The following is a 19,419-nucleotide window of genomic DNA, read 5'->3' as shown; positions in this document are numbered from 1 at the left end:
TGAGCCGAAATCAGAGGTTCAATCGACTGAGCCACCCAGGCATCCCTGGTTATAAAAACTCCTAACTGTTATTGAGTGTTTACTGTGTTCTGGATGCTGTGGTGTAATCAACATACATTAAACCATTTGGCTCTCATAACAACATAAACACTTTTATTATTCCCATTTTACAGATGAGAGAACTGAGGTACAGAGAGAATAAGTAATTTATTCAAGGTTACACGGCTTCTAAGTGGTGTCTATACCACACATTCAAATATTTCTTGTTGAAGAATTTTCCTCTTGCTCAGAGTAATGCCTATTACATCTTTTTCTGCTATATTATAGAAATACTATGAAAATTATTCTTGTCTTCAAACGCCATCCACCTAAAATGTTCTGTATTTTAGAGCTATACTCCTGGAGCAGTTCCCATCTGCTGCTAAGGTTTCTGCTAGAGATGCAAGAAAAAAGTGTCCTCATGCTTTCTGTCTGTCTGGTTGTGGCCGTTAAGATTGAATGGGGGAATACAGGGGAAAAAATAGAGCTATACTTATGTTAGCAGTAAATTCTTATTTTTAAAATTTTTTACCATTTATTTATTATTGAGAGACAGAAGATGAGCATGAGCATGAGAGGGGCAGAGAGAGGGGGAGACACAGAATCTGAAACAGGTTCCAGGCTCCAAGCTATCAGCACAGAGCCCAACACAAGGCTCGAACTCATAAACCATGAGATCACGACCTGAGCCAAAGTTGGATGCTTAACTGACTGAGCCACCCAGGCACCCCAGCAGTAAAATCTTTTCTACCTAGTACCCTAAAATAATCATAGCTTGATTTTTAACCCTGGAATACCAGATCTAAATTTTTAATTTTTATAGCATATTTTATAAGTTGAATTGTAAGCCATCACCACTGTTGTTATGGTCAGTAAGAATGATTCTCCTTATAAATAGTTTGTTCTCACATAATAAGGTACGGTATTATAAAGTTTGCCAGTTTTCATCTTGTAAAAATAACTAAAGGCAAGTTGACTCCTGAAACTCTTGCCACCCTGTCATCTGTGTGGTGTGTTGTGATGTTTAAATGTAAAAAGAAATGTGGTATCACTTAGAAATGTTAGATCCCTAATCAAACATTAATAACTTAACTTTCTATTATATCTTATTAAGCATTTGCTTCTTAAGCAATTTTAGGCATCTTAATTCATCATGGATTCATGTCGATTTTGGATACATATTGGTTGAAAGAATTCATTTTTCAGGTTTAATTATGTTGCTCCTATAATTCTGAGTATTTCTGCAATAGATTTATTACATTCATAGCTCCAAGTTTTCACTCCCCCTACTGTAAAGTTTTCACTCCCTCTAGTGTAGGAGGCACATTTTGACCCAACTCTTGACTCTGTGGTCAGCCAAATGACTTGCTTTGCCTAATGGGATGTTAACAAATGTGGTGCAGAGTATGCAGTCTGGACTCAGTCTCTTGCTGCTATTGCATCTTTGCTAACCACGAGAACATGACCAGGCTAGCCCACTATAAGGCTATATAAGACACATATAAAAGATTTGGGTCCTCTGAGGCCATCTAAGACCCGTCAGTCCCTAGCAACCTGCCAGCTGTCCACAGGCTCACAAGTGAGCCTAGCCAAGATTAGCTAAGTATGAGCCAGATCAATAGAACTACCCAGCTGACCTATAGACTAGTTAAAAGTATTAAATTATTATTGTTTTAAGGCACTCCTCTTTGGGATGTTTTGTTATATAGCAGTAGCTAACTGATATAACCTTAATTACAGCAATAATCATTATTATTTATGAATCCCCAATTTTAGTACATATCATGGCTGTTCACCATCATGGTTTAGGCTGTCTTTGGAACCAGACTATCATTCAAATACTCATTTTTAAACTTATAATTGTACCTGCATTATTATATAGGAAACACTAATAAGTATGTTAAGTAGAATACTTTGTGGCCATATCTATGGCAAATGTATTTATAAATGATCTCTTTCTATCCCCTCAGTGACTCTTATGAAGTCGATAACATTACATCTGTTTAGTAGCTATGGATACCAACATCTAGCAATATCAAGAGACTTCCACAGCATCACAATTACTAAGTGGTGGAGCCAAGATCCTGAACCCAGGTCTGGACATGTTTACATTCACTATAATGTTGTAGCATCGTAACCATTTAAGCCCTTCTTTTGGGCTTTTCATCCTAAATTCAGTCTTGTGTCTCAAGTAGAATTTTTAAAAATAAATTCAGAAATCTAAATAATAGTAACAGGGCAAGAGAGGCTATAACAAGAAAATGTGGAGTAGGCTGAGTGCTGGATACCCCTTTTAGTTACCAGAGGTAACCTGACATTAAAATCCTATTCATATACATCAGTTTTGATCATGAGAAATGAAGATAAATGAAAACCACCAAGGCTAGATCTTATCTATCTAGTATGCTAAAGCACTTTATTAAGCCAGACTTATTGCTGGGCCTGAGGATAAAGTTGGGGAACAAACCTAACTAAACTTACAATATTTGAATTATAGATTTATTTTTCACAGAAGCCCAGCTTTATTTAGGTAAATAATATTTCCGTTACAAATACTGTTGAGGCTTCTGAGCAGTGATAATAATTATTGCTATGTAGCCCTCACCTCTTCCCTATCCCCTGCTGAACTGTATGGAATCGTCATGAAAGAAATTGCTTAAACAGAGCTGCAGTCTTTTTTATTGTTGTTATTGTTTTCCTTGGAAAGATAGTAACGATCCCCAATTCCAGATTCCAGGATCTATATTACTGAGATTTTGTCATCCTTCATTCCTTTGGATTTTCCTATACAACTTTTGATCATTGTCACCAGCAAGCAGCAAAACGCTAAGCTTGTCCCTTTCTTGTGCACATGTTAATAGGCCATTAACGAAAAATAGCCCCATTAGAGTCAATTCTTTGGGGGCCTGCATAATCCACAGCCTGGATAATATGCTTCTGAACTCCAGATTCTTTTCGAATTTACTTTTCAAAGTGTTCAGTTTGTTTTCCTTGCCGCTTTCCTTTACTCTAAAGGAGACTCAGACTTTCGTAGATGAGTTCTGCATCAAACCAGCCTCAACTGACCTAGGATTTTCAGTCTTGTATCCTGTTCATCAGAACCATAATGTGCCTCCAACCAAACATTTAAGAGCTGCAGTTCAGCCCAGGAACTCAAGACCAGGAGCTCCGTGTGTACGGTGACAAGTGTGTCCACTAAGATGAGGGCAGCCTCCTGTGTCAAGAGCTTCCTTGCTGGAGATGGACTGTTGCATGAATCCCCATCCCTAGGGATAGGCCAGTGCCACGTCCAGACTCATGGACAGATAATTATATCATAGTAATGGTACTTCAAAGAAAGTGTGGAATTCTGTGGCTGTGAGATCACGGTGGATCCGAGTGTAACTTTTGCAGCATTTCATTAGTTTTTCCCTGGAACAGTCCTGGAAGTGGCATGCATGAAGCTTTCTGGCTCACAGATTTGTTGTGCTTCTGGCTGAAAAAAAAAATTGAAATCTTAAGAAATATGTTTATAGTGCCTGTATCTTAAGAAGCTTTTACTTGATCTTGGCAGGGCAAGCCTCTGTTGGAACAATTGAAAACATCTTTTTAAACCGTTTCCAGAAAGCATTTGCAAACACCCCGAAGTAAGGTTACATACTTACAGTTCAGCTCTAAGCCTCAATTAAGGCTGTTGTTGTACAGCATTTGCTGCCTCTTAATAGCCTGACACCATAATAATATTATGCAGTATCCCGAGATAATGAGGAGAATGCCTAACATCTGCTTATACTCAGAGAACAAAGGAGACTGCAAGGATGTGTCCTGCAACACTTGGAAAGCACCGCCTCTGCTTGCCGGAGACGCAGGGTGGCTTTCCCCAGGGACTGCTTCTCCGCCCTCCACAGGCAACAGCTAAAGGTTCTGGAAGAAGCTGGGGAAAGCTTATCATCCTTAGGCTGCTCCGGTGGGGGGCTCAGGCAAAACTGAGCTCATTAAAGAAACCTGTCTGGGTCCCCCCAAAATAGTTAAAGATAGTATTTTTAATTATCATGTCTTTTTGTGGTTACTCTCTTAGTAACGTTCAAGTATTTAATATTAGTATTATCAGGTATAATCACCATACTGTACCTTAGATCCCCAGAGCTTACTAACCTTATAACTGGAAGTTTGTACCCTTTGACCAGAATTTCTTCATCTCTCCCCCATGTTTCCCAGTCCTTGGTAATCATGGTTCTACTTACTCTGTTTCTCTCCGTTTGGGTTTTGGGTTTTTAGATTCCATGTATAATAAATGAGATTACCTGCTTATTTGTGTGTCTGTTTATTTTTCCGTGACTTCTCTCACTTAGCGTAATGCCCTGAAGGTCCATCCTTTTGTCTGTTGATGGACATTTATGTTGCTTCCATATCTTGGCTATTGTGAATAATGCCTCAGTGCACATGGGAGTGCAGATCTCTCTATGCTCTTTATTTCAGCTCCTTGGGATGTATACCCAGAAGTGGGATTGCTGAATTGTATTGTAGTTCTATCTTTAGTTTTTTGAGGAACTTCCATGCTGTTTTCCATAATAGCTGTACCAAGTTGCATTTCCACTAACAGTGCACAAGGGTTCCTTTTTCTCCATGTCCTTGCCAATACTAGCTATCTCTTGTGTTTTTTTTTTTTGAAGATAGCCATTCTGACGGGGAGGAGGTGATATCTCATAGTGGTTTTGATTTGCGTTTCCCTGATGACTAGTGATATGGAGGTATTCGCTAATGTTACAGTGATAATCACTTTGTAATACATAAATGTTTCAAATCAACATGTCGTACACCTTAAACTTGCACAGTAGTATATTATCAATTATATCTCGATAGGGCTAAAAAATATATAGGTGATAAATAAGCTGTATTTTTAAATTAATTTATTAAATTAAGAGTAGCTGGTTTCCTGATGGTAGAGAATACTCCAGAGATAATGAGTCTTTCTGATTTGAATCTTTACTGTAATCTACTCCAATCTCTAATGTTGTCCCCTGGAACCAAGAGATAGGGAATGATATTAAATTGCCCTTCTGAAACTTTTAGCAATAGACTCACCTGTAAAGAGGTGTAGGATGGTTGACCTTATGCCATGTCTGCTTTCTGGGTCATACTCTGTAGGGACAAAGATTGTCATGCTTAGTCTTCATTAAGTAGGAACTTGTGACATGATGAAATAACTTGCAAATAGAAACACAGCAGATAGGAGAGGGAATAGCAAAGATGGAGCCCAGTGTGTATGCTTCCTGGCTGCCAGGCAATGCTGTAGGAAAAAAGTTAATTAATTGAAAGAGAGGAAATAGTAATGACTAGTGGGTACTCACTGGATGACTTTCTAGTACTTTCCAGTCTTTTTCTCTTTTCTAAAAGAACTCTGAGCTTCCTACTTTGCAATTTATAAGGCCTTATTCTGGTCTGGAAATAAACATGACCCAAGGATTCAAGTAAAAGTAGTATATTTAGGAGAAATACTAGTAGGAGAGGGAAAGTCAATAAAGGGGATGCTAACCAAGCACCATGGACAGTGGAGCTCAAAACCCTGGGAAACTCTGGGCTACTCTGTGGAACACACCTCAGAGTTCTCCCACCTGAGGAGTGAGGATGCTGGAATACTTATCTGCCAATTCCCTTAGGTCCGTAGTTGAGGGCTGCTTCTTGGGAGTGTTAGAGTGCTCTGTGTAGGAGCTGAACATGTGCTTGTGGTCAAGAAAGAAAGAAAGAAAAAAGCCCTCAGACAGAAAGTAGCAGGAGTTTGCATGAGCAGCCTTGGCTGAGTGGATTGAGGACCTAGAGCAGGTGTATGAGCATGAACAGTGATGATTGCAGGACTTGACTCTTCCTTCATCTCAAGGGGGAAGCCTTGATTGTCTCCAAGCAGTCAGCACAATCTATCCCCTTGGACACTGTCATTGATTTGCTATTTGGGCACCTGAGTCAAGCAGTATATGTTAGGTATGTGACTCCAGTCCCAGACTTTAGCTGGCTATTGCAAGGGCTGAGTCTCCATTAAATATGAAGAAGAGGGAAGCCCCAGAAATTACTGCCAGCCATCTTGGGAGCAAGAGGAATTATTTGAGCCTGAGGACTTGTAGTCAAGACTGGAGAAAGAGAAATAGGGTCCTGATCAAAGAAATTGGGCCCTGCGTCAAGATTCTTACTAAGCTAAATCAATGGCCTGTGGCTGCTGTAACAAAGCACCAGAAACCAGGTGGCTTGAAACAATAGAAATTTATTATCTGACAGTTCTGAAGGTTAGAAGTCCGAAATCACACTTTGCAGGGCCAGGCTCTCTCTGACTGCTCCAGCGGAGAATCTTTCCTCACTTCTAGTGTATGTTATTAGCTGACAATCTGTGGTGTTCCTTGGGTAGATGTATCACTTTAGTCACATGACTGTGTTCTCTTTGTGTGTGTTCACATCTTCTTCCCTGTCCATATTTATATTCCACCCCCCTTGTAAGGACATCAGTCATGTTGGATTAGGACCCATCCTAATGGCCTCATTTTAACTTGATTACCTCTGTAAGGATCCTGTTTCCAAATAAGATCACATTCTGAGATGCTAGAGGTTAGAACTTGAACATATCTTTTGTGTGTGGGGGGTGCTACAATTCAACCCCAAAACTAAGCCAAACTTATTTAATTTGATAGGAATCAAGTCTGTTTTGGTTTAAGGGCATTTGGATTGAGATCTTCTGTTGCCTGCAATGACACATCTGTCTCTCTCTCTCTCTCTCTCTCTCTCTCTCTCTCTCTCTCTGTGTGTGTATACATATTTTATCTGTAACTATAGATAAAACAAAACAAAGCAAGTGAGGGACTTGCTATCTGTGACCTAATGTGGTTGGCCCAATCAGGATGTGAGATTTGAAGGGGCACATGCACCCCAGTGTTTAAAGCAGTGCTATAAACAGTAGCCAAATTATGGAAAGAGCCCAATGTCCATCAACTGATGAATGGATAAAGAACATGTGGTATATATGTACAATGAAATATTACTCAGCAATCAAAAAGAATGAAATCTTGCCATTTGCAACAACATGGATGGAACTAGTGTATTATGCTAAGCAAAATAAGTCAGAGAAAGACAAATACATGATTTCACTCATGTGGAATTTAAGAAACACAACAGAACATAGGGGAGGGAAAGGAAAAATAAGATAAAAACATAGAGGGAGGCAAACCATATGAGACAAATACAGAGAACAAACTGAGGGTTGCTGGAGGGGAGGGGAGTGGGGGGATGGGCTAAAGGGGTGATGGCCATGAAGGAGGGTGCTTGTTGGGACAAATTACTAAATTCTACTCCTGAAACCAATACTACACTATATGTTAACTAACTTGAATTAAAAAAAAAGAGGGGCGCCTGAGTGGCTTAGTCAGTTAAGTATCCTACTCTTGATTTCAGTTTAGGTCATGATCTCATGGTTCTTGGGTTTGAGCCCTGCATTGGGCTCTGTGCTGACAGCATGGAGCCTGCTTGGGATTCTCTTTCTCACTCTCTTTCTGTCCCTTGCAGCTCACATGCATGTATACACTCTCAAAATAAATCAATATTAAAAAAAGAATGTGTGAGTAAGCATGGGATTAGAATATGTACTGCTGAGGTGCTTAATATAAATATTCAGAAAGGGCCTCCATTCATTCATTGATTCAACTTGTATTTCCTGAAGTCCCCTTTTTCTCTATGTGTCAGGTACTGTTCTAGGCATTGGGAATATAACAATAAATAAAAAAGACATGCTTGTCTGCTCTCATGGAGTTTGTATTCTAATAGAGGAAACATAAAAATAAGAGTAACCCATACATTAGGTAATACTATAGGGACAAGAAGTATCACAAGGCTTGGAATTTCAGATAGAGTGGGCAGAGAAGACCTCACTAGTTAGATATCATTTGCATAAAAACCAAAAGGAAGTGATGTAGCTATTCATGTAGACAGAGCCTAATGGGAACATGACATCCATTCTAGGTCTAACTGAATGCACAAATGGTTAAAAGCCAGAAAGATTTGCCCATAGAGGAGGCTCTCATGAGGGGATTTTAGCTAAAAGCTTTTGTATTAGAAGGGAATTTGATTTATTTCTACCTGTTCCATCTTGAACACCTGGAGAGCTCTACAAATATTGTGTCTGTTTGTAGGAAATTAGATGTGGCAAATGTGGAGTCCAGCCCATAGCCCATGACAAGCTGAATGTGTCTTTAAAAGCTGAGACTGATCCTACCAGCCATTATGAGCATTATCCCTGACTTCAGGGTTTAAGAACTAGAAAAAGAAAGAGAAGGATCAAGTCTGTTGTAACATCTCTTGGGATTTATTATTTTTTAATAATCAGAAAAATACTGATTTTCTACATCATCCAAATGTGTAGGTGTGGCTTGAAGACCCAGGACTGACTCCACAAGCACCCTCTGACTCTGTCAAGCCACACCTGTATATTTCATCTAGTTGTCGTCTTACAAGACTATGGCTGCCTATGGTTGGGCAACAGGTATTGAAAGTGCTTTAGACCTCATTAAATACACTATACAAAAGGAATCTCTGTGCTCCAAAATTACATTGAGGACAATTTGTCAGTTTGCTAGTTGGTATCACTTGGAGCGACATTTCTCTACAACTCCAAATTAAAACAGCAGCCACCATTAAGTAAACAAAACATTTACTCTAGTGCAGATGGTAAACAGAGTTATGCTCTACTGAATTCTTTATTGCTTTTGGATAGTAGCTACATGAACAGTAGATGATTATGGGTTTCCTATATCTGTGATGGTAGTGATAATTAGTATTGTTTACCTGGTTAGGAGACCTCAAAAATAGGCAGAATTAAGCTATAGGAATTTACAAACAATATGAATTATTAAAGGTTCAACTTAAGATGCTAAAAGAGAGAGTCTCCCATATTCAGAGGCGTAAAGAGACAAGTTTGCTTCTCTGTTATCTAAGTCTAGGGACACGTGAGTAGTCTGGAGTAGACAGATGGGTCTACTATCTGAGGTCACCTAAGTTTCTTCTGCCCTGTGCTGCTTCTGCCATCATTAGGTTGTTGTCCTCATCTCCCTGGCTGAAGCTGTCTCAGCACCACTATGTGTATTTTCCAGCCTATAGGAATGGGAAGGAGCAAGTAGAGGAGAGGCAGCTTTTTCGTTTGTTTGTTTGTTTATGACACTACCTAGAAGTTGTACATATCTCTTCAACTCACACCCAGCTGGCCAGAGCCTAGCTGCAAGGGAAGCTGGAAGTATCCTTAGCTGTGTGGCCTTGTCCCTTGCCCAAACTCTTGAGGTTCAGTTACCCAAAGAACAAAGATTAGAATAGATATTAAGAAACAATTAGCTTAAGAAACAGGGCTATGGTTTCTCTCATGAGAAAGCTTGAAATTTGGACTTTTAAGCACTGATAAAACTTTAGGATGCATTCATGTACTTAATAGTCACCTGTTTTACTGTCACCACATATACTGCCTCTATGATGTTTTCCTGATGGCCATGCAGTTCAGTTGGACAGATAGGCAATTAAATAGAAATTAATAATAACATATGAAGAACTTGCAGTGGGGGACATACAAATATTGCTTGGACACAGAGCAGAAGGACCCAACCTAGTCCAGGGACAGAAAGACCCATGATAGTTCCCAGGGTTGATCAATGCTGGGCTGAGACTTCTGTGCAAAGTCCTTTTAGGGTGGAAAGTGAAAATCATTCCAAGGGTGGGAATCAGAGACATGGTGTAGCTTTAATGAATCTTCCAAAGACAGAAGTCATTTACAAGGCTGCTGCAAGAAATCTTAACCTAAGGCAGGAGCAAAGGGAAAGCGATGTAGAATTTATCCAGAAAGGAAGAAGGATTACTGAGCCAGGAGGAAATTTTCTTGGCACCAGTCTTGTAGCAGAGTACAGAATCGTGATGAGCCCCAGATTCTGGGTCATCTGTAGTGGTTTGAAACATGGACCTGGTTATTGTTTGGCTGCATGCGTCAATAAATCAATCAAGCTTTTCATCAAGAATTAGAATATTCCTATAATTCCCCATTAATCACGTCTTTTGGAAAGGTAGGAAGTGGTAGGAATCACATCTGTTGGGTTGTTTGAGACCAGAGTATCAGCTCTCCTAGTGTTTGTCTGGTGTTTCTTTATTAAAAAATGTTGTAAGCTTGAATCATGATGAAATCTGCTTTATTTGGAGAGTTATTTTTGAGAATGGATAGCAAATTGTTTTGAAAAAAAAGAAGTGGGGGTGGGGGAGATATTGCAAGGTAATGATTGGGTAGTAATGGGGGAACTTGACATTTTTGCTAGTTTGGAAAAAAATTCTCACTTTTGTCCTGTGCTGGAACAGGATATCTCCTTTTCAATATATATATTTTATTAGTTTTTGCTTTCAGTGCAGACTCTGAGCTGCTGCACACTTCTAATTTTACCTTTCTTAAGATTATTGACTTATAAGCATTTATTGGGTGCCTATTATGGTGAAGTGTTGCTAGGTATTGCTAGGAATCATAGGTTTGGGGCATTGCTAGGGGATAGGATTAAGGCTGTGGCAGGGAAAAGAGCAGACTTAGTTCTTGCCCAAATAGAGCACAGTGCTAGAAATTGAGGCACACCACTTACCAGCTTTACTTCTGAAATGCTGTGTGTCTTTGGCTTGTTACTCAACTTCTCTCTTCTTTAAAAATAAACATAGTGTTGTTTTATTTTTTTCCCTTTCACTCTTCATTCATACTCCTTGGCAAAATTCTACCATATCCAATTCTATCACTATGGCTAGGACATAACTCATCTTTGACAAACCACGTGTGGAATATACCTAAGATTGTTTTGTGAAGGATGACTATGAAAGTATTTGCTAGAAGGAGAGATGACTCCCCCACTGTAGATCCTCAATGTTTTTACTCACAAGACACTCACAGGTATCTCCTGGAATTCTGTGACCATCTGATGCCATTCCCATTGTTTGTTACTCTTTAGAGACGTGCTGAATGGAAGAATGGAATATACAAAAGTATCTTTACCCAGCATCTGATGGGTAAATATAAAATAGTGGCATGGAATGGGTCTCAACATAAGTTGAGGTATGTGCTAGGCACTGTGTTACCTATATTACCTCATTTAGTGTGAAGAATGAGTCAACAATGTGGAATAATTACTCTCATTATACAGATGAGAAGATTGAGGTTGAGAGAGGCAAAATAACAAGTCAATAGGATAGGATGGAGAGACTGGATCCAAACCAGCCTACCTCAGACTCCCATGATTGTATCGCCTTCCGTTAAAATGTTTTTCCTTGGGCCAGTGAAATCCAGACACCTAATTAGTCTGGTTGGGTTAGCCCTGCTCCTTTCAGGAATCTAGGTGAGTCTCAGTTGTTTGGAAGAGCAAACTCCTCCAAGGCTGGGGCAAAACAGGACAGATTTGAGCTGTGAAAGGAAGTTGGCTGGAATATCATTGCACAAGCTGCTATCTTGCTGGCAGGAACAGACCACTTTTGTTTAGCAAAATGATTGAAGTTCATCTCTCTTTTCATTTGGCCCTTAGAGATACCAATAAAACATTATTTTTTTTTTTATTTCTGGGGTTTTGAAAACTTGTTCCAAATGTATATCCAGTTCAGATCTGCAGAGAGTATGTGTGATCACCTTACATGCAGCAGAAGTTGTCCTTACCGTGTGCCTTATACTGGGATTATCTGACTGTGGGTCTCTGAAGGGCAGGGCTGTAGTTTAGTTATTGGGGAATCCCCAGCGCCCAGCAGTGTCTGGCATACTGCACAGCAAATGTCCATTGAAATTAACCGGTAGCCCCATGTTTCTGGTTCATAACTAAAGGAAGCAGATTTAAATTCAAATAGACAAGTGTCGGTCATTTCCAACTCTGTTCCTGGGTAAGTGTGGGCTTGGTTGACTTTTAGTTTTACCTGGTTTTACCTATAAGGTTGGTATTATCTTTGTGCCATAACCCACCTTCTTTAGGGAAAAGCCCTCTAAGTGTGGGACGTGGATTCTCCGTGCCACCCCTGATGGTTAACCAAAGAATTTGACAAGTGGGTAGTAACATTTGTAACATGACCATTTTATCTGTGACTGTAACTGCCAGGTTTTCCAAGCAAATAGGGAAATTTAGAGAGAAACTAGGGGAAGCCCATAGTAATCTTGAAATATATTAAGTTGGAAGAGCTGCTTGGAAAGTGGTTAACTTTTCCCTAGCACAGGAAGAATAGAAAGCACATGAATGAGGATAGTGCTCTGTGGTCTGAGTGGGTCTATTTGCATTTTCACTGTTAGGGTCACTGTGGCCTTTTTACTAATGTTGGTAATGCTCTGGTGATTGGTTTCAATGATTTTCTTTATTGTGACTTGCAGATCAATCTCCTACATGGCTGTTCCATTTAACCTGTATTCCCTAGGTTATTTCTTAAAGCAATTTATTGAACATTATCCTAAATTGAACTGCATTTACTCTTCCTTGACCCAATTACTTAAGTGGTCCACATCCATTTGATTTTGATTGTCTACTGTCTTGCTATTTGCTTTCCTTCTAATTTTACTATCTGTTGCAAAAGAGACTATTTAGTTCCGGTGTCTCTTCCTTCCCAAACCACTCTCTCTTTGAGCAGTGCAGCTCATAAAGGCAGCTGTTATAATTTGAAAAATTCCAGTTCTTCTGTCTGAGTTTGGTTTATTTCAACAATTCCATTCTACAAAGATTTATGGAGTGCCTCATTTGTGATAGGACTCAGCAAAGAGCTATCCACTTGCCCCATTTCTCCTGTGGAGTGAGTTTGCTAGGCAAAGGTCTCTGGTCTCTGAGCAGGGTGTCTTAGCTCTGGATCCTGTCAGATGGTTTTCCAACACCAGTTTTATCCTCTGGGTTCCTTTCAACACTCTTCTCCCCATGCATAGCAAATGTCCAGCAGCTTAGTTGGCTGTGTTCATTTTTTTGTTTGTAATTTCTAATTCATAATCGATCCCCATTTCATCAGGTGTTTTCCTGTTATAGTCCTTAGAATAGTTTCTACTTATTGTCTAATAACATTGGTATAATGTGCTTGGTCCTGGTTCATCTCTTGAATTATAGAAAAAAAAAAAAGAAGTTAGTATCAATACATGTTGTCACTTTCCATCCTTAGGATTTTCTCCTGAAGCTTCTGAACTCAAGGAAGAGTCACCATCTTCCTTCATTTCTCCTAACCCTTGCAAACCAATGCTAATGCTGTGTTTTTATTATCTTAAACTTGTTTAAGTAGAGATGGTGGTAGGAATGGAAATGGTTTTCTCTGTGAAACCCGAGTATTTATACTGCACAAATAAAGATATCTATTATAGAGGGTTCCCTTTTGGTCTTTTCTGACTTCTACCCTGGTGTGGAAGGGTAGAAGCTAAGCTTTTGCTAAGCTTTTTCATTATTTGCTAATGCCCATGTCCATCTTGTGAGGTCAATGCTGGTGTCGCCAATTTGCTGCTTAAATTCCATTATGACAAATTCTCCACTAACCCACAGAGAGCACAGTCATGGGATGAGTTCTGCTTGCCCATTGGGTCCTACCATGTGGAGTCCCAGTCAGTACAAACAGGATTTGACCCATTCTCTTGAGGAATAGAGATCTTGTCTAAAGCCACTTAGCAGCTCAGTAACTGAAAACTCAGAAATTCCAGATTTGGGGATATTTGCTTTAATCACTCAACCATGCCATAGTTCAAGCTGCAGGTTATATTTTGAGTGACAGCAATTTGATTCAACCATGACATTGAACAGGAGATTGAATTACCAGAGTGTCGAGTTTACTGAAGGGAGAGACAAAGTAAAGTAGGAAAAATGGTGGCAATGGAGAGAGGCAGAATTTGGTAGCAGGATGGAAGGAAATGGAATTAGTCAGTTATTTGAGGGATTTGAGACTGTGGGGATTATGTTAACGAGCCCATCAAGTGCTTTTTCTTGAAGTTATGTGCAATTCAGGTATTTCTGTGGAATGCTTTCTTGTGTTACAGCAAAAATAAGACCCTGCTTCTTAGCCAAAAAGAAAAAGAAAGACATAGTTAAAAAGAAACGTTTATGTCTTAAAATATGACTGTTGGTCTTAGAAATGCATCTTGTTTTCTTTGTGTTTGGATTGATTCTATGAAATGAAGGAGACGAGTTAGACTACCCTCATCTTATCCCTGCTCCTTTTCCTGAGAGTATCTGGATTCCACTAGACTTTCTTATTGGTGTGAAGATGTGGCCATTTGGCAAATAAGTTGAGGAAATATGACTATTATTTGTTTGTAGCTGTATTGTATTCCAAAAGAACATGTGGCTCTATTACAAATTTGCTGTATAATCTTAAATATCTGGACTCTGATACATCTGTGCTCATAAAAGGTTGGGAACAGGCTGGGTATTTTAAACATTAGGTGCTAAATGTTCTTTTTATGGAATATGCTGTTTCTCTCCATTTGAGATCCAAAACTATGTGTAAAAATATACTTTTTCACTAAAAGATAGCTTTTTTTCCCCTCTCAAGAATTATAGAAAAATATCTAATGTAAACATTTAGTCTGGTGTGAATAATTTCATCCTTGGCTGTATGACGCTTCTGAAAAACATTCATATGAAGCCTTTACATTTATCATGTGTGTAAAATACAATGTTTCAGAACTTTCCAACCCTTATGTCTGGTTATAGTATATTTGATGATCAGAAATCAATTTTCTCTATTCACTCTGTCAACTAAACACATTTTCCGTTCAACCTATTTGTCTCAATAGAATGAGACTGGCTACTTTTGGCATTTGGCATTTGTTATAGTAGCTTGTATTTTTTCCAGATGACTTTAGTGTATATGTCAGCACTATGTACATAGAGCTCTTTTTTTTTTAATACAGCAGAATTCAGTCTAACCCTTTTATATAGAAGAAAATAAAGCCATATGGAAAGATTTCATTTTTCAAATGTTCTTTTAGCAGACAGAAAATTTAAATCCAGCTTTTGTAAAAAGCAGGTTGAGTTTGTTTCATGTCATTCTCACTGTTGACTCTGAGTTTGAAGAGCATCGCACCGACTCTTGGCTTTGTATCATGCACAATATCTCTTGCCCTTATGTTTAGACAGATGTGAAGAGAAAGGGGGACTTGGGCAGATATTTTGGACAGCCAAAGTCAGACATTTTTGGGAAATGATGCAATCTAGGTTTCAGAAGAGATTGTAAAGCCCCAAAGACCTTTATTGGTTCCACAGTGAGACTGTGGGGTGGGGTGGGTGTGGGGAGTAGTGGGGCTCAAGCCAAGCAATGGCATCTGCAGCCCCTGATGGATTGACACTTACAGGCCAGATAAAACGGAAACCACTTTCCCAAGATAGCTGGACTAGCTTCATTTGGAGATCTTACTACTTTGCAGAATTTGAAGAAAACTCTCATGGAATCACGGAATAAAGATGTCAGCCAAAAAATGTCCTGGAAGACATCTGCCCTATGTATGTAATAATCTGCTGTTTGAAAAACAAAAATCATATGCAGTGTTGCTTGTAATCTTCATGTTGCTTGAGAAAGATAATGGTTGTGAATGGAAATACATCTGAGTCTCTTTAAAATGCCAAGCACCATATTCATTTATGAATGTGTACTTGTTGATTGCAATCAGCCACGGTTGGGTGGCATCTCTTCTCACCTCAAGAATGGAAGGGAGCAGATTGGAGCTTCTGAGGACATGTTGTCATAGATGGATGCTCTAAGAGGAAAAATAGATCCCCATGGGAAGGAGCATAAAGGGGAGCATTAGGGGAGATTTTCCTTACCAGTGACCTGTTCTGGCTGTTTCAATAATAAGAGGCTGGTGGCTTAGAAACTATGGAAAAAACTAGATGAGCATACTCTGAACTGTGTGTTTCTTAACAAAGTGATTGGCAGCAAGTATAGATTAATATGATTCAATAAAAATATGAATTGAAAGCAGATGCAAAGTTATTAAAATTAAGAAGGGACAGTATATTTATTTAGCTATTTCATTTTTTTCTGGATTCCTTTTGTTTGGTTGGCATCTAATGGTTCATAAATGAGACTTTTGAGCTTTGTATTATGTTATTTGTAAATAAAATTAAAAAAAATTTTAATGTTTATTTGTTTTTGAGACAGAGAGAGACAGACTGTGAGCAGAGGAAGGACAGTGAGAGAGGGAGTCACAGAATCTGAAGCAGACTCCAGGCTCTGAGCTGTCAGCACAGAGCCTGGCGTGGGGCTCAAACCCACAAACTGGGAGATCATGACCTGAGCTGAAGTCGGATGCCCAACAGACTGAGCCACCCAGGCACCCCAATAAAATTTAAATATCTTAATATGTCATAGTACATCTTCCATTGGTGTTCCTGGTATTTAATGTAGGGAATTTCAGATTTCAGGTTGCAAGTGATTAGTGAGTTGGGGAATAAACTTTAATGGCTTGTAACCAGTATGTTTTCTTACTGGTTTACTGAAATATGATTTACATACAGAATGCACACATGGTTTGATACATTTTTATAAGTTGAGCCTCCACCCCTATTACCAGCATCTAGATCCCTAGATCAAGAAGCACCAGCTACCTAGAAGCTCCCCCAACTATGACTCTTTCAAATCACTACCCCTCCAAAGGTTTCCCACTGTCCTGATTTATAACAACAAAGATTAGTTTGGGCTGTTTTTGAACTTCACATAACTAGAATCATACAGCATGAACTCATTTGTGTCTAACATAATGTATGGGAAATTCATCTATATTATTATATACAAGCAATTGTAGTGCTCCATTATATGAGTATACCAACATTTATTTGCCCATTCTACTGTTGATGAGCCTTTGGGAATTTTCTGGTATTTGGCTTTATGAACATTTCTTTTGTTCATAGTACTTCTGTGAATATTCTAAACATATCTAATGGTGGACTCATGTACTCTTTATTCTGAGTATATACCTAGGAGTAAAATTGTTGGGTCATTTAATATGGTATATTGTGCTTTAGTGGATCCTACCAAAGAGTTGGCCAGAGTGATTGTACAAATTCAGAGTTAATAGAATAGAAATAGAATAGAATGGAATGTAAAAGAAAAAGAAAGCTTGCATCACATAATTAGTGGTAATTATTGTTTTTCCAAACTTTCATTTCAATTATATAGATTTTTATGTTTGTACTAAATCTCAGTATTTAATATACTCCTTTTGCCCCTGAGTTTCACTTGCCTAATCTTAAGGCTCAAGTCCAAACAATCCTATTAACTGTATTGCTTTAATGAGCAAGAGAAATTGCCCTGGTGTCAGTGAGTAATAGAAAAGACATTGTTGGGAGTAGGGAATCATAAGATCTTTCAGGGTCATGACCAACTTTCAACAATAATAATATTTATAAATATGTGATAAGAGTTGCACATAGAAAGGAAAGCATAACGTTGAGTGATCATTTGCAATTTTGAGACATTCAAAACAGCAACCTGGATAATTTCACATGATCATTTCTGGTTTTGGGAACTGCGAGTGCTTGTGGAGTGTCCCTTTAAAACACAGGGTTATTCTCTGAAAGGGTAGAAAAGGCTTTGCTCACCCACAGTTCCAGCTTACCCAGTTCCTCAACCGGGGGAATCAATGACTCCTTAAATCCAATGCAAAGGGCTAATTCCATAATACACAAAATGTACAGTCACATACAAAACATATTGCTTTAGTTTCCTGATTGATCACCCAAAATAGTTAGGACTCAATAGACAATGAATGCAACAGGCATGATAGGAGAGAAGTATCATTGACTGCCTGAGACTGTATCCTGACTCTACTACTTACTACTTATGGTTTGTTCATTTGTTCGCTCATTTCCTTCTTTCCACTCTCCCTCCCTTCCTGTAAAAGTTCTGGTTATAAGGGTGGCACCTAGCGCATAGTTTGGTTCTATCTTTTGGGCTTATGGTTCTATTAAAAGTGTGAATGTGATCGTGGCATTCCTTTGCTTATTATCCTTCAATGTTTCCATTACCATTATAGAAACTTCTTCACAGGGCTTACAAGGCCCTCTGGCCCCTCCTTACCTCTTCAGGCCCGTTGAGTGACATTATTTCTTATTTTCAGCCATATTAAACTCCTTTTGGTTCTTCGAATGTGCCAAACTCTAATGACTTACCCTGGAATGTTCCCTTTCCCCCTTTTGTGTCTGGCTCACCTTTCAGGGCTCATCTTAAATGGCATTTCCTTTAGGAGGCTTTCCCAAAGTGTGAATTATTTGCCCTTGCTTCTATTGATTCTTGCTGTTTTCTATGTATGCTATATCATATTTGTTTCCTTTCTCTCTGGATACAGGTTCTCTAAGAGCAAGGGCAATGTCTTTCTCATTTATTCATTCTTGTATCTTTGAAATAATGCTCATTAAGCCAGTCATGAAACACAGGGGTATTCCCTGAAAGGACAGAAATGCAGAAGACTTATTACTTTTTTCTTTATACTTTTGTGACTAATTTTTCTATGGTGAACATATATTATCTGTGTTGTAAAATTGTGAATGTTTTGAAATGAGTTAAATATCAAAGAATAAAATGAAAAAAAATTAGATCACTGTAAAAAATGGAAAAAGGGTGGTAACACAGTGAGCCTGTTGTCTGTGCTCAGTGTTTAAAAGGTGAGAGAATTCAGGACCCTTGGCTTTTGCTATCCCAAACATTAGTAGGATTTCGGGTGTGGAGATTGTAGAGTCCAGCCTACTGAAAGCAGGTGGAATTAGAGAGGAAATGAGTTATGATTAAAGAGGGAGAGGATCATTTAGGAGAGACAGATGGGACCAGCTGTGTGTGAACGTTCCATGGAAAACTAGAAGAAAATAAAAGGGTTCCAAGTATACGAAAAATAGGAGCTGCAAAATCAGGAAATATGAGAAAAGTTTAGAGGATAAGGAGCACAAAGCATAATAGAGAAAAGAGGGACAAAAGGAAGAAAAGAAGAAGCAAGGAATAGGTCTCAGGAGGGAAAAAATATATATCTGAAAGCTATTTAGGGAACAGGTCAAGGAAGAACAGAAAGTTAAGTCCTACCCAGTGCAGGACATCTGGGCTCCTGCTGGTAGTAGATCTGCTTCTTTCGGCCCTCCAGGTGCGGCTACCATAGCCACATGGTCCTTCAGGGATTTCTGAAAAGTCCCCTTCGGGTCAGTCTTTTCTTTGGGAGGTTTTGTCTTCCAAACTTAAGTGCACTGGGCCTCTGGTCTGAGTCATTTATTTACGTTTTGAAATGTGAGCATTTCATGTGAACTTTCCCTACCCTGCTGTATCTGTGTGCCTGGGACAAAAGACATGACTTAGCTGTCAGTACACTGAAGTATGCAGCCTGCCTGTAGGTCAGGTCACAAAGCAAAGCTGTTTAAAAAGTATGGGGCTCCTCTCAGGAGACAGCTG

General features: G+C 39.0%; 1 non-coding gene across 1 annotated transcript; it reads left to right on the top strand.

Moving 5' to 3' along the window:
* The first annotated feature begins 378 nt into the window (after positions 1-378).
* LOC115295099 lies at positions 379-514 on the top strand. Its single transcript, XR_003910322.1, has one exon. It is a non-coding gene; the product is annotated as a small nucleolar RNA SNORA31 (small nucleolar RNA).
* Positions 515-19,419: the final 18,905 nt, after the last annotated feature.

Source organism: Suricata suricatta, chromosome 6 (assembly GCF_006229205.1).
Source record: "Suricata suricatta isolate VVHF042 chromosome 6, meerkat_22Aug2017_6uvM2_HiC, whole genome shotgun sequence".
Lineage (NCBI taxonomy): Eukaryota > Metazoa > Chordata > Mammalia > Carnivora > Herpestidae > Suricata > Suricata suricatta.
This window is presented reverse-complemented; position numbering and strand designations above follow the sequence as displayed.